The 16,876-nt window shown below is 42.9% G+C and overlaps 1 pseudogene; it reads left to right on the top strand.

Moving 5' to 3' along the window:
• Positions 1-1,702: 1,702 nt before the first annotated feature.
• Positions 1,703-3,038, top strand: LOC104671350 (annotated as a pseudogene).
• The last annotated feature ends 13,838 nt before the right edge of the window (positions 3,039-16,876 follow it).

Raw genomic sequence — 16,876 nt, 5'->3', positions numbered from 1 at the left:
TCTGCAATAGGTCAACGGAAGGTCATCCAGTCCCTTTCACATTCCCCTTCAGTAACTAGGATCTCGCTTTTTTCCATTTGTTTACAAGGACAGGGTGCCCTTATTCTGAGTCAGCCAACATCTGAGTAGCCCAAGACCTAATAACTGAACAGCAGATACTGAAGACATAAAAGCATCTGGAAAAAGACCAGAATCAGAATTGAGACCTTATTTCTAATCCTCCACATCTAAAAGTGTTGACCAGCTACTTAGTGTAATGGGGCTGCTGAATTACATGTGTGGTGATCATTGTATATATTCCAAAACCAGTTGTTCATTCCACCCAAAGATAACCTATCCACAGTGAGGCTTTGATTCTTCCCAAGTGCTGGGTAGATGGTAGGAGAGTAGACTACATTTGTTTTCTAAGCCTGGGAATAATCACCTCTTCACAATCAGTTTTCTAGCAAGTGTCTCAGGATGGGCTCTTATTAGCCTATTTGTAAAGTAGGCCTTTTTTACTTATGACCTAGTCACAAAATAGTTGTTTCCCTTGAACTGATATCCATCAACAGCTCTTACCATCTCATTTTTGTATGTGGCTATTTTTTAAAGTATCAGAGCACTCCCAGATTTACTTTCTTTCTCCTTAAATTGCATCTTGTTATTTTCAGTTCAGTGACCCAGTCTGTCAAGATCCATTTGAAACTTCACCATTGCCATTCGCCTTTGCATTAGTGATCCTAACCTGTGTTTTCTTCCTTAAAATTGACTAAGCAGTAAATGTTGCATAGAACATTATTCTGTAATCAATCATAAAATAATCTCTGTAAGAGAACTAAAAATTTAACTGGTATTCTTGAGCTGTGCCCACTTCCCCTCCTTTGAGGAAGCCAAAGATCAATGCCATAAAGATCAAAGTAGTGCAATGTTCCCTGGCCTGGGCATCACTGCTGGCAGTAGTGGGCACAGAGGTGGGTCATGGGTCATGGAGCCTGGGGTGTGCTCATGGGTGTGTACATGGGTGTGCAAAAGGGAAAAAGGAAGAGGACTTCTGTGGGGCTCACCAAGAAAGAACAGAAGGAAGGAGACCTAGGAGGGCAGAACTGAGTGGAGACCAGGGCCAGCTGATGCCAAGACCTCTTGAGATGTCCTGTAACCACTTCCATAGAGTTAATTTTGTTATCTGCTTTCTGTTTCTCTGCATTTCAATACATAATATTATTTGGAAAGGAGTCTGTCCTTTCAGATCCTGCAGAGTGAAGGAGAAGAGGAAGAATCTCTGCCAAGAGGAAGCAGGGGCAGTGAAAGCTCAATGCGGGCCAAATCCAAAGCAGTGGAGGGAGGCAGGGCTGCCTGGAGTCTCCTTTGGCACAGCGCCCCTGCCCAAAGGGGAGGCTGCAGGATGCAGTAGGAGGCAAAGGCCTCTGCACCTTTGGTTGCACGCTGCCGTCAACAACAGTTCTGGACATGTGCCTCCGACATATGAATATGCATTTGTTTATTTTTACAGATGTGTTCTACTGTGGTAGTATCTTATGTGTAGAATAAAACACAAAAAAGAAGATAAGGGGTTGTGTGTCCAGCCCGGGCATGCAGTGGAAATTCAGGGCAGGGAGAGGAGGCCTTCAGGGCACCACAGGGGCCCCACAGTGCAGCTGGACTTCCTTCTCAACCCTCTTGCTTCCTTCAGACCGGGGTCAGGTCAGCAAACCAAGGGCCTCTGATGGTGATTGTTGAATACTGCAAATATAGAAATCTATCCAACTACCTCAAGAGCAAACATGACTTATTTTTTCTCAACAAGGATGTGGCATTACACATGGAGTGTAAGAAAGAAAAAATGGAGCCAGGCCTGGAACAAGGCAAGAAACAAAACTAGATAGCATCACCAGCAGCGAGAGCTTTGGGAGCTCCAGGTTTCAGGAAGTAAAAGTCTGAGTGATGCTGATGAAGAAGAGGATTCTGACAGTTTCTACAAGGAGCCCATCACTACGGAAGATCTGATTTCTTACAGTTTTCAAGTGGCCAGAGACATGAAGTTTCTGTCTTCCAGAAAGTGCATTCATAGGGACCTGGCAGCGAGAAACATTCATTTATCTGAGAACAATGTGGTGAAGATTTGTGATTTTGGCCTTGCCCAAGATATTTATAAGAACCCTGGTTATGTGAGAAAAGGAGGTACTTGACTTCCTCTGAAATGGATGGCTCTTGAATCTATCTTTGACAAAATCTATAGCACCAAGAGCGACGTGTGGTCTTATGGGAGTATTGCTGTGGGAAATCTCCTTAGGCGGGTCTCCATACCCAGGAGTGCAAATGGATGAGCACTTCTGCAGTTGCCTGAGGGAAGGCATGAGGATGAGAGCTGCTGAGTACTCCACTCCTGAAATCTATCAGCTCATGCCGGACTGCAGGCACAAAGACCCAAAAGAAAGGCCAAGATTTGCAGAACTTGTGGAAAAACCAGGTGATTTGCCTCAAGCAAATGTATAACAGGATAGTAAAAACTACATCCCACTCAATGTCATACTGACAGGAAATAGTTGGTTTACATACTGAACTCCTGCCTTCTCTGAGGACTTCTTCAAGGAAGGTATTTCAGCTCCAAAGTTTAATTCAGGAAGCTCTGATGATGTCAGATATGTAAATACTTTCAAGTTCATGAGCCTGGAAAGAATCAAAACCTTTGAAGAACTTTTACCAAATGCCACCTCCATGTTTGATGACTACCGGGGGACAGCAGTGCTCTCTGCTGGACTTTCCCATGCTGAAGCACTTCACCAGGACTGACAGCAAACCCAAGGCCTCGCTCAAGATTGACTTGAGACTAACTAGTAAAAGTAAGGAGTCGGGGCTTTCTGATGTCAGCAGGCCCAGTTCCGCCATTCCAATAGTGGGCACATCAGCGAAGGCAAGCACGGGTTCACCTACCACAACACCAAGCTGGAAAGGAAGATGGCATGCTGCTCCCCGCCCCTCTGGGAGTTGTAGTCGGCTACAACTCGGTGGTCTTGTACTCCACTCGTCTAGAGTTTAACACAAAGCCTTATTTCTAGAAGCACGTGTATTTACACCCCCAGAAAACTAGCTTTTGCCAGTATGATGCATATATAAGTTTACACCCTTACCTTTCCATGGGAGCCGGCTGCTTTTTGTGATTTTTTTAACAATGCTTCTTTCCTTTTTTTTTTTTTTTCGACTAACAAGAATGTTAACTCCAGATAGAGAAATAGTGACAAGTGAGGAACACTACTGCTAAATCCTCATGTTACTCAGCGTTCGAGAAATCCTTTCTAAGCCCAATGACTTCCCTGCTCCAACACCCGAGACCTCAGGGCATGCAGGACCAGTGTGATTCAGGAACTGCACTGATCACGCAATGCATCACGGACTCCACTGGGCCAGTTCTGTAGCCCAAAACCCAGGGCAACAAGCCCTTTAGCCCCAGGGATCGCTGGCTGGACTGAGCAATGGCTCAGGAGTCCTCTAGCAGGCCTAAAACACGTGAGGAGGAGAAGGAAAAAAGGAGAAAACAAGGGAGAAAAGAGAAACCGGGAGAAGGCATGAGAAAGAATTTGAGACGCACCATGTGGGCGGGGAGGGAGACAGGGCAATGCCATTTCAGAGGCTTCCCAGCTCTGACCATTCTACATTTGAGGGCCCAGCCAGGAGCAGACAGGACAGAGAAGAGGGGACATTTTCTGGATTCTGGGAGACAAGAAAAGGATAAACATCTTTTTTGGAGTTAAAACAAATTTTAAAACTATACCTCTGGAACTAGTTCTATGTCTATTCCCATGCGTGGCATGTTTTGATTTATAGCACTGAGGGTGGTGCTCAACTCTGAGCCCATACTTTTGGCTCCTCTAGTAAGATGCGCTGAAAACTTATCCAGAGCTAGGTGGTCTTCATGGCATGATGGTCTTACACTTAAAATGTCACATTCTATTTCGAGTATTAATATATAGTCCAGACACTTAACTCAATTTCTTGGTATTATCCTGTTTTGCACAGTTAGTTGTGAAAGAAAGCTGAGAAGAATGAAAATGCAGTCCTAAGGAGGGTTTTATTCATACCAAAATTAGGACTGAGGGAGGAAAAAAGTCAATAAGGTTGAGGGAAAACCCCGTCTCTATACCAACCAAACCAATTCACCAACACAGTTGGGACCCAAAACACAGGAAGTCAGTCATTTTTCCTTTTCATTGTATGGGGATTCCACTGTCTCATACTAATCTGGAAAGGTGTGGAAGAGCATTAGCTGATGCATATTAAGCACTTTAAGCTCCTTGAGAAAAAAGGTGGTATGTAATTTATGCAAGATATTTCTACAGTTGGGACACAGGATATTAGTTAATGAGCCATCACTAGAAGAAAAGCCCATTTTCAACTGCTTTGAAACTTGCCTGGGGTCTGAGCATGATGGGAATAGGGAGACAGGGTAGGAAAGAATGCCTACTCTTCAGGGTCTAAAGATCAAGTGGGCCTTGGATTGCTAAGCTGGCTGTGATGCTACTTATGCAAGTTAGGGTCTATGTATTTAGAATGTCTGCACCTTCTGCAGCCAATCAGAAGTTGGATGAGCAACAGTGGATTGCTGCTTCTAGGGGAGAAGAGTATGCTTCCTTTTACCCATGTAACTTAACTCTATAACCTGAACTCTAAGTAACAGAAGAATGTATGTTTCGATTCTTATGTGTCACATTCTTGTTTAAAGCCTTTCTGTATGTAGAGATGGGACTGTCATCAGCACATTCCTAAGCAGGCTCCACAAAAGCCTCCAAACAAAACCAGGCTAGAGCCAGAAAAGGGGACAAATCTTTGTTCTTCCTCATCTTTACATATGCAAAAGCACCTGTGACAGCTGGCAGTATTATAAATCAGGTAAGTGGAATGAAGTTAAACACAGAAAAAAGAAGGCCTCAAGCAATTCTCTACTTACTTTTCCAAATCAGATAATAACCCAGCAAATAGTGATAACAAAGAAAACCTTAGCTATTCATATAATGTCTTGATTTCAATAATCTAATTCTTAATCATTAAGAGACCATAATAAATACTCCTTTCCAAGAGAAAAGAAAAACCATTAGAATTACGTTACTTCGCTTCTTCAAACTCAGGTTTGTGGCATGCAGGAGTCCATCAGTCAAAGAATGGTTCCATCTGGAGTCTTCATGTAGAAAGAGAAATGGAGGTTTGTAATAATGAGCTATCTAGTTACACAGTGCTTGTTCATTAAAATAGCACTGAAAATTGAAACATGAATTAACTGACGATAATACTCCAATCATTTGCCATTTATGACAAAAATGGTTGGCACTAACAAAGAACAAGCACTTCCTTTCAGGGTTTCTGAGATAGTGTACCCAGAACAGTGTGGGTGGAATGGGGCTGAAACCATATGCAAGTCTGTGTCTTATCAGTCCAAGAAGTGACATCTAGATGTTAGTTTTAGGGATGTGTGCCTTGTTTCCTAGCCCATAAGAATGCAAACATCAAGCAGACACTCGCTAGCCTCATTAAAATTGATTTAAGGAGGAGTGCATCTTTGACCAACAGTGGTGTAACTGTGTGTGTGTGTGTGTGATTTGTGCATAACTAAGGAAACTGGAATTTTAAAGTTACTTTTATACAAACCAAGAATATATGCTACAGATATAAGACAGACGTGGTTTGGTACTATATTTCTAGTCATAATGAATATATTTTGCATACCGTTTTCATATAATAAAATTAACTTCCAAAAAAGCAAAAAAAAAAAAAAAAGGAAGATAAAAGTATTCTATCCAAATAAATATAAACAGGAGTCCTATTTTCTTCCCTCACCCTAGTGGAATATCTTCTACACCACCACCCTCAGCAGCCCCTACAGCCCCAGACTCAGCTGGAATAAAGGGCATATCCTTGGACATCAAGCAGACTGGCTTCACATCCTCACTCTGCAGAGGCAATCTCTCTGAGTCTCAGTATCCCCTCTATAAATGTCCTTTCCCTGTGACAGTATCTCATAGGGCAATTTTAAGATTTAAAACAGATAATTAATGTAAATTTCCTGGAATATAAGAGATGATCAATAAATACTAGTTTCTATTTATCTAAAAGCTCCCTCGGATTCCTTTGACTTTATTTTGCCACTTAATACATACCACTGTGTGCATGTACATGTGAGTGTATGGATGTGTGTGTATGTGTGAGTTTTGTATGAGTAGGTGTATAATTGTGTGCAAGAGTGTGTGTTATGTATATGGTTGTACTTTCATGTGACTGTGTGTGTATAAATGTCTTTGTGTACATGTACCAGTATGAGTGTACAGGTAAGTGTGTATTTGTGTGTCAGTATATGTATGGGTGTTAGCATGTATATGTGGATGCTTGTGTGAACTTGTGTGAATCTGTGAGTGTATGTATATGTAAATGTGTGCTGTATGAATGAGTAAAAGTGCATTTGTGTATGAGTGTGCATGCATGAAAGTTTGTGAATATACGTATGTGTGTTTGTGAGTGTGCATATGAACATGTGTTTGTATTTTATGGTGTGTATGAATGTGTATATGTATGTGTGTATGTCAGTGTATGTGAATCTGTAAGTATATATGCATATAAGTGTATCTGAGTGTGTATGAGTGTGCATGTGAGCAGCTTGTCTTTTCCACTAAACCCTGTGCTCTCAAGGACCACATTTTATTCCTATCTGTATCCATCAAGGTATCTGGCAAAGTGCTTGGTACCTGATATGTAATAAATCCATGCTTCATGGCAAGAGGCAGACTTAGCACCATCCCAGGAAGCCTTAGTGCCCCCTCCGTCATCAAGCAGAGAAATGACCTAGGAGGCAGAAGTGCTGGGGCCAGAACCTGGGGAAAGGGTCTTCAGAGGCAGTCTCCATGGAGGCAAGGGAGGCAGGCAGCCCTAGGGAAATGCAAATGGTCATGTCCAAAGGGCATGTACAGTGGTCCAAGAGTTCTCCTTCCTTCCCACAGATCCATCATGATTGATATTCACCTTGCGAAATGCTTAATGAATGGGAGAGGTCCCTAAAAGTCACAATCCCATTTGACCTTCACAGTAACCTACATCCACAGACCAGATATTCTTGCTATCTTTGTTTTTAAGGAAAGGAAATTACAACCCACAAAGGCTATGACTTAATTAAGATCATTGTTGAGTATATCTAGCTTGTCACAACCTTGGGGTAAACAAGACCTTCTAAGTATGACACCAAAAGTATAAGCCACAGAAGAAAAAATAGATAAATTGGACTATATCAAATTAAAAAGTTTTGTGCTTCAAAGAATACCATTATGAAAGTAAGAAGAAAACCCAAAGAGAGAAAGTATTTGCAAATAACCTATCTGATAAGAGACTTGTATCTAGAACCCATAAAATCATACAAATCACAAACAAGCCAATTTAATGATGAACAAAGGGTCTGAATACATATTTTCTCAAAAAAAGATGTCTAGTAAAAAGATGCTTAACATCAGCCAGCAGGACAATGCAAATCAAAACCACAATGAAATATGACTTCACACCCCCTAGGACGGCTATAATCAAAAAGACAGAAAATAACAAGGGTTGGAAAGGATGTGGAAGAACTGGAACACTCGTGTGCTGCTGTTGGTAATGTAAAATGGTGCAGCAACTTTGAAAAACAGTCTAGCAGTTCCTCAAAAGGTTAAACATAGAGTTAACATACGATCTAGCAATTCTACTCTTAGATACTTACCCAAGAGAAATAAAAATCTGTCCACACAAAAAAATGTACACTAATCATTACAACAGACTTATTCATAATGGACAAAAAGGAGAAGCAACCTAAATATCCATCAATTGATGCATGGATACGTAAAATACAGTATAGCTATACAAGGGAATATTATTTGGCAATTAAAAAATGAAAGAAGTAATGACGCATGCTGTAACATGCAGAACCTGAAAATAGTATGCTAAGTGAAAGGAGCCAGTCACAAAAGACCACAGGTATTTAATTCCACTTATGCTAAATGTCCAGAGTAGGCCAATCTATGGGGACAAAAAGTAAATTAGTGGTTGCCTAGGGTTTAGGTGGCAGTGGAGGGTGATTGCTGGGAAAGGGGGCTTACTGTTAATATGTACAGGGCTTCTCTTTGGGGTGATAAGAATGTTCTAAAATTGATTGGAGTGATGGTCACTTAACTCTGTAAATACGCTAAAAACGACTGAATTTTACTCTTTAAGTGGGTGAATTATATGGTATGTGAGTTATATATCAATAAAGATGTTATTTTAAAGAAAAGATGGGGCACAAACTTGTACATGCTGAGGACATCTGGAGGACTTCCTAGAAGGGCGATCTCTAAACTGAGTTGTGAGAATGAAGAAGAACGTGGCAGTAAATGGGGTGGAACGAAGGACATGCTAGGCAGAGGGATCGACAGACAAAAAGACTTGGAAGTGAGAGAGAGGTTGACTCATTTAAGGAACTAAAAGTAGACCAGAAAGGCAGGAGCACAGAGCAGGGTGGGGTGAGCAGAGAGAGGGAGGAGACCAGGAGTGTTCAGCAGGGCCCAGACCACAAGAAGCCTTGCAAGCCACACTGAAGGTTTGGGCCCAACTCGATCAGCAAATAAGTCAAACTTGACTTATTTGATGATGGATTGGGTTCTGGATGTACCAGTTGCAGGTGCCTGTGAGATGCTCGGGGGCACCTAAAGATGTGTGCTCCCAAAAGATCTTCTAAATGCCAGCATTTAGTTACCAAAAGATTTCAAACAAAATCCAGATTTCTGGCTTTTCTGGAGAATGAGACTATCTGGCCACTCTGGTTTGCATTACTCTCAGTCCCTGGACAGACCCCTGGCCCAGGGAAAATGTGATGAGCTAGAAGAGAAAGGGCCAGAAGCCGAGGCAGAAGCAAACTTTTAGAGACAGAAGAAGACAAGACAGTAAAGGAACAGTCAGAGAAATGGGAGGAAAACTAAGAGAGGGATGTTTTCTAGGAGGTAAACACAAAAACAATAGAGCATTTCAGGACACAAGTGGTGCTCTTAGTGTCTGGTGCAGCTGAGCAGTTGAGCAGCTACGACAAGGCCTCTGGACCTCCCAGAAGGTTTAACGAGTGACTGTGGAGTGATGAGCTTCAGTGGAATGGGGATGCCAGACATCAGATTTGAGTACTTTGAGGAGCAAATGGGAGTTGAGAATGTGCATTTGGCTTCATGAAGTTTAGTTGTGAAGAGAGGGGAGCAACAGGGCAGCAGCTGGAGGGATCAAGGGAAGGATTGTGTTCAATGGGGAAGATGTGAGCTATGGAGAGGGAGAGAGAAAAGATAGGCACAGCTGATGGAGCAAAGTCATTGCGGAGGGGAGCCGGGGTGGATGGGATTCACCTTTACCATGTGTCAGTGAGAACAAGCCCAGGAGGGCTGAGAGCGCAGATGAAGTGGGAGGATTTCTGGCAAGAAGCTAAGAGTGTTTTATCCTGACACCTTCTATTTTCTTGGTAAAATAGGTGACAAGGTCATTTGCTGACAGTGGGGGCAGGAAGAGGGCCAGAGAATTTTAGTGAGTGAGGGAGTCTGAAATACAAGTAGCACAGAAAGGGGAAACTCAGAAGTGTTGCTGGGTAGGGCTGTGAACCCCCCAAGCCTGGAGGCGGGGGTCTTTGGGGACCTCCACTCTCCTAGGCTGCACGAGGCAGCCCCAACAGCCCAAGGAGTCACCTGAAACAGGTGAATCAAAACTTCAGTTCTCCAGGTCCCTCCTCGGCAAAAAAACACCAGGACAATCATCCTCCTTTCTCCCATGGGGACATTTTAAGCGTGAACTGTGCCAGAAGTCAGAGTGCATTTGAATCCACACACTCCAACGAGGGACTTTGGCAGAGCTGTAGAGACAACTCCTCTCTTTAAATTGTGCTATGTTTATACTGAAAAAGGAGAAAAGGCAGAAGAAGATCTTTCTTTAAATCTCACTATAAAACCAATGTAATTAAACATGAGTTATGAGTGAACATCCACACAGCACCTCACATTATAAGAGTGTTCATATTGACTGGCAATCATGGGTTATGGAACAGTCTTTCCCATTTCACCTCACAGCAGCAAACTAACGTATCGAAAGGTACACCAGGAAGGTAAAACTACATCCAGAACTCTGAGCCCACCTTGTGATGAAGGAAAGGGCAGTGGAGGGTGTTGCCAACACTGGAGCCCCTTTCCTTAACCTTGAATTCAAAGTCCAGCTCCACTTTTCCAAGCTCATGACTTTGGGCATCTACTTCACCTCCTCTCAGCCCTGGTTTCCTCTTTGGAAAGTGGGTATAGGCCACAGTATTGACCACAGAGGATGCAGAGCTGCAGGGAGGGTTCACAGGGAGAATGCACAGGGTGCACAGCACGCAGAAAGCAGTCGACACAGGCGAACCTAATTACGACAGTGGAAAAAGGAACTGGGTGGTTTCAGAAGACTTAGTCTTGATTCAGCTTCACTACCAGCTCTGTAACCTGAGCAGGTCATCTTCCCTCTCTGGGCTCAGTTTATCCATTGACAACATGAAGTCATTGGACTAAGTGGCCCCTATGGCTCTTTCCAGCACTGACATGTCTGAGTCCCTGGGCCAAGGTTTAGGAAGCTATAGATGGAGGAACAGCCATCGGAGGTGTCCTCATCTTTGTGGGCTAAATAAAGAGGTTCAGGCACAGTCAGCCAAGCCTGAAGTAGCCACTGCCTGACCTGGTCAATTAGGAGAGAGAGAGAGAGAGAGAGAGAGAGAGAGAGAAAATCTCTGCTTCATTCACTTGACTAGTTTAGGGTATATTTTGAAGCTCAATCAATACTTTTTTAAAACCACCCTAAAACTTAGTGGTTTAAAATAACAAAGCCATTCGTTATGATTCTGTGGATTGACTGAGTGGTTCTTCTTTGTATGTCTTAGCTGGTGCTGCAGGGCTGGAAGGTACAGATTGGACCCCCTCACAGAGCTGGTCAGATGGTCTGTGTCTACCAGGAGCTCTGCTGAGGCTGTTGGTCAGGGCCTCAGTGCTCCACCACCTGGCCTCTCTAAACTGGGCTTCTCATAGTAGAGCACTGGGGTCCAGAGGGAGCAACCAAGAATGAATGTCCCCGGAGGAAGAAAACAGAATCTTCCAGGCCTTAAGACCTGGGCTCGGAAGTCCCAGCATATCACTTCCACATTTGGTCAAAGCAGATACAGGGCAAATCCAGATATGAGGGGAGGGTACATACACTCCACCCCTTGACGCATACAGGAAAGGATATCGGACCTGATGGTGACCACATTTGGAGATTATCTACCACTGGGTACAAATATATATATTTTCAAGTTTCATCAGTTAATAGTTCCAGAAGAATGGTGCCCAGTGCCTCCCACCCGAGGCCTCCTTTTCAAATAACAGAATACTGAGGGCTTGAAAAACTTTTGTCCTTCTTCCAAACATAAGCTAGGAGAGAATGGAAGGGGCTACTCTGGCCACCACTGCTCTGTTCTAGAGACCTCACATGGTCAGTGTTGAAGCCTTGACTGGTGCAGCCCCAGAGACAATTGCCTGCTGATGAGGCGAGACCCTCACTACTCTGGCTCCCTCCAAATCACTGTCAAGGTGCCACCCACCAGCCTCCACCTGGAGCTCCTTCGGCTCACACATGCTCCAAGCCTGGAGCTCCATCGTTCCCAGGGCATGGCCCCATGCCATAGTTGCTGGGCCAGGAGGCTGCTGGTCTTGGCTGTGCTATTCCATAATCTCCCTGCATACACACAACAAAGCCCAGGCTCTTGCATTTAGCTCAGACTGCCTTTGCCCTGGTGAATTTACCTTTGCTCTTGGTCCTCTAGTCCTTTCCTCTCACCGTAAGCCACCCTGCCAGATTTGCTCGACTCAATATCTTCAGTCCCTCCCCTAACAAGGTTTTTTGGCTCCCGATGTGAAATGGTTTCCCTTCCACTAAAGTTCTGTGTGCTGAGAGCTCCCAGGCCAAGCAGCTTTCATCAGGCCACACACTGCCCTTGTGTGCTGCACCCTTCCTGAGAGTAATGAGATCCTCCTTGCTGCCATACACCATACGCTTGCAGAACAAAAAGGGGGACACTCAAGGAAAGTTGCTCCAGGGGACTGTCCTTCTGGAAGCCTCCAATTAATTAGGCCAAAAATTAATATAGAAAGTAAACACCGTTAAAATGATAGTGAAATAAAACTACATGCTAGTCAGCAATTATTAATATTGGCAGAATAGATTTAAGTTGATCTTCCACAGAGACTGATTTTTAAAGAAACCAAAAAACCCAGTATTGGTTCAGTTGCTCCATTCACAAAGTTGGCTATATTCTCACCTTGAGTTTATGTTCCAGCCCAAGCAGAATCTAACCCTAAGCCTTTTCTTTGTAAGTTTCAAATTTGATATAACTTCAAATTTTATGCAGATGTTTCAAGAATAGTTCAAAGAACTCTGTCCAAAGATCATTTTATCCAGATGCACCAATGTTAATATTTTGTCCCCATTTGTGTTATTCTCCTCCCCTCACTTCTCTTCATATCTAATTTATATATTATTTTCCTGAACTGCTTGAGAGTAAGTTACAGATACCATGCCCTTAAAAACTTCCCCAAAATGCCCCATGTGTATTTTCTAAAAATAAGGACATTCTCTTACATAGCCACAGACCAAGGATCAAAATCAGGAAATTTAACATTCATCTCATGCTGTTGTCTGGTCCATATTCCATGTCCACATTTTGCCAATTGCCCTTAAATAGTCTTTGGTGAGCTGTCTTCCCATAACCCAGATCCAATCTGGGATCAAACTTTGTATCAGTCACCTTTCAACTAGAAGGGCCCTCAGGCTTTCTGAGTCTAGCTCACTCTTAGGTAGGCACCACGGAGTTCAGAGTCCCTCACTTTTCTCCATCCGCACCTGCTGCCTGCCCCAGTTAGAGCCTATCCACCTTCTTGGTCCCCTAATCCTCCCTGGAGCATGTAGTTCTCCTTCATGCCGAACATGGAGTGAGGGTTCTCTGTGTTGTTTTCTCGTGACTTCTTTTCAGTCAGGAAAATGTGATTCTAGTAACTCCATGTTTGTTCCCTTTTCACATTAACCATAGTTCCCTTTTTACGGTAATCACATTTTAGTGTAAAAACAAAGTCATGGTAAAGGAAACTTCCTGAAAAGGAATGAGAACATAATCCTCCTCTAAGAACCTGTTCATTTTTACTTGTGCCGGCCTAGTAATACATTTTATACTGTAGTCATTGTGCTCACTTTTTTCATCTGCCCTTTCACATTTTCTAAAATGCAAATTGTTCCCTGTCACTCCCCTCCTATGACACTCAGGCCAAGCTGCAGACATGACCTAGTGAGGGCCCTGCCTACCCTCACCCCCTGACATGTGGTCCTGGTGCTCCCCACGCCAAACCACGCAGAGGTTCCTGAATATACCAGACTCTTTCTCAGTTGTATCCTTCCACCCTACTCTTGCGTCTGCTCCATCGGGCCCACTTTATGAAGTTCGCACAAGGTGCCTAAGCATCACGTCCCTCCTGCCCCGGAGCTCACCACTCCAGCCAGGGCCACTCCCTTGCTTCTTGTTCCAACAGCGATTATCAGAGTATCATTCTATTTTGCAGATGGGCTTATGTGCCTGCCTCCCCCAATGACTGTGTGTTTCCTGTGGGCAGCACCTGTATCTTTTATTTCAATGTTGCTAGCACCAGGCACAGCGCACAGAGGTACCAAAAAACTCTGCAAGTGAATATTGTTGCTGTAAGGCCAGCATCCTTCTTTCACCCTGAGTTCCCTTCTAAGCTGTGCATGCAAACACCCATCTCTTTCGAGCATCATGGGAGCTGCCTGGGCCAGCCTTCTCACTCATCATCCCCACCACTCCTCACTCCCTTGGTCCTGCCCCGTGTTTTCCAGCTCCTCTCTGGATTCTGAGTCTGGTTTGAGTCCCACCTCTCCCAGTGACTACCGGTGTAATCTTGGGAAAGTGACTACCTTTCTGCCCTTGCATTTCTTGACCTCAAATCCTTTGCCTCCCCCACCTTTCAGCTACCCACACTACAAACCTTGTCACCTCCAGGATCTGCCTTACCAAGAAATCTTTAGCATCTCCTTCTCTAACCACAACTGCCTATAGTTCCTATTTTTGCCCATCCTCCTTACCATCATCCCCACCTGTGTTTTCACCCCATCAAGCACTCCCTTCCCCTCCAAAGCCAGCAGGTTTTAAAAAGTTCCAAAGTCTCATAATATATAATGCCCAAATTTCCAGGTTTTTTAATCTAGTTATATATATATATATATATATCATCAAATTTACCATTTTAACCATGTTAAGGGTACAGTTCAGAGGCACTAAGTACTTTCATGTCACGCAACCATCACTATCATCCTTCTCTAGAAATTTTTCATCTTCCCAAACTGAAACTCTGTACCCATTAAGCACTAACTCCTCCCTCCCTCCAGCCCCTGGCAACCACTATTCTACTTTCTGCTTCTATAAATTTCACTATTCTTGTTATCTTATATAAGTGAAATCATACAGTATTCCTCTTTTTGTGACTGGCTTATTTCACTTAGTGTAATGTCTTCAAGGTTCATCCATGTCGTAGTAAGTGTCAGAATTTCCTTAAGGTTGAATAATACTCCATTGTACCTATATACCATATTTCGCTTATCCATCCAGCTGTCTATGGACATTTGGGTTGTTTCTACCTTTTGGCTATTGCGAATAATGCGCTATAAACTTGGGAGTACAAATATCTGTTTGAATCCCTCCTTTCAAATCTTGTGGGTGTATACCCAGAACTGGAATTGCTGGATCACATGAAAATTCTATTTTTAATTTTTCGAGGAACTGTCATACTGCTTTCCATAGCCTCTGCACCATTTTACAATCCCACAACAGTGCGCAATGTTCCAGATTCTTTACATACTCTCTAACACTTATTTTCTGGTGTGTGTGTGTGTGTGTGTGTGTGTGTGTGTGTGTGTTTCTTTTTTGCTAAAAGTTGCTCCAGGTGGTATTTTCTTGTGGTTTTGATTTTCCATTTCTCTAATGATTAGTAATGTTGAGCATCTCTTCATGGGCTTACTGGTCATTGTATCTCTTCTTTGGAGAAATATCGATTTAAGTCCTTTGCTCAATTTTGAATCAGGTTATTTTGTTGTTTTTTGTTTGTTTTCATTTTTGTTTTTGTTTTTCAGATGGAGCCTCGCTCTGTTGCCCAGGCTGGAGTGCAGTGGTTTGATCTCGGCTCACTGCAAGCTCTGCCTCCTGGGTTCATGCCATTCTGCTGCCTCAGCCTCCCAAGTAGGGACTACAGGCACCTATCACCATGCCCGGCTAATTTTTTGCATTTTTTTTTTTTGGTAGAAGCGGGGTTTCACCATGTTAGCCAGGATGATCTCGATCTCCTGACCTCGTGATCCTCCCGCCTCTACCTCCCAAAGTGCTGGGATTACAGGTGTTAGCCACTGCGCCTGGCCGGTTGTTTTCTTCATATAGTTTTATAGATTAGCTCTTGCATTTAGGTTTTCGATCCATTGTGAGTTAATTTTTGTATATGGTATAACACAGGGGCCCCACTTCATTATTCCACTGCGTGTGGATAATATCTAGTTTTCCCAAGACCATTTGCTGACAAGACTATTCTTTCCCCCCACTGAACAGTATATTAGTTGCCTAGAGCTGTCATAACAAAATACCACAGGCTGGTGACTCAAACAACAGAGATGTATTTCCTCACAGTTCAGCAGACTGGAAATCAAAGATCAAGGTGCTGGTTTCCTCTGAGGCCTCTCTCCTTGGCTTGCAGATGGCTGATGTCTTGTTTCCTTTCCCCCTGGTCATTCCTCTGTACACACATGCTCCTGGTGTCTGTTCCTCTTTTTCATAAGGGCACCAGTCATATTAGATTAAGGCTCAATCCTAACAGCCTCATTTTAACCTAACCACCTCTAAGACTTTCTCTCCAAATGTAGTTACATTCTAAGATAACAGGGGTTGGAATTTCAACATAGGAATTTTCAGGGAATATAATTTAGTCTATAACAAATGGCCTTGGCACTCTTGTCAAAAATTATGAGAGTTTAATCATAGGCCCTCTATTCTATTCCATCTGTCCACATGTCTGTGTTTATGCTATTACCATTCTGTTTTGTAGTAAGTTTGAGAATTAGGAAGCGTGAGACTTTCAACCTTGTTTTTATTTCTATTTGGGCTATTTGGGGTCCCTTGAGAGTCCATATGAATTTTAGGAAGAACTTTTCTATTTCCACAAAATAGTCATTGGGATTTTGATAGAAATTGCATTGACTCTGTAGATTGTTTTGTAATACTTGTAGTTAACAATACTAAGTCTTCCAATCCATAAACACAGGATGTCTTTCAATTTATTGGTGACTTCTTTAATTTATGTCAGCAATATTTGTGGTTTGCAACATACAAGTCTTTTACCTCCTTGGTTAAGTTTATTTTCTAAGTATTTCAGCCTTGTTGATGCTATTGTAGATGGAACTGTGTTCTTACTTTCTTTCTCAGGGTGTTCATTGTTAGTGTATGGAAATTCAACGAATTCTGGGATATTGGTTTTGTATTCTACAACTTTGCTGAATTCATATATTAGTTCTAACAGGTGTTTTTGGTGGAATCTTTAGGATTTCCTGCATATATGATCGTGTCATCTGTGAACAGAGATAATTTTACATCTTCCTTTCTGATTTGGTTGCCTTTTATTTCTTTTTCATTCCAATTGCTCTGGCTAACACTTCCAATGTTATATTGAATATCACATTCAACATAAGTGGTGAGAGCAGGCAACCTTGTCTCATTCCTGATCTTAAAGAAAAAGATTTCATTCTTTCACCATTGAGTACTATATTAGCTGTGGGTTTCCTT

This window comes from Rhinopithecus roxellana, chromosome 1 (genome assembly GCF_007565055.1).
Source record: "Rhinopithecus roxellana isolate Shanxi Qingling chromosome 1, ASM756505v1, whole genome shotgun sequence".
In the NCBI taxonomy this organism is placed as follows: Eukaryota; Metazoa; Chordata; class Mammalia; order Primates; family Cercopithecidae; genus Rhinopithecus; species Rhinopithecus roxellana.
This window is presented reverse-complemented; position numbering and strand designations above follow the sequence as displayed.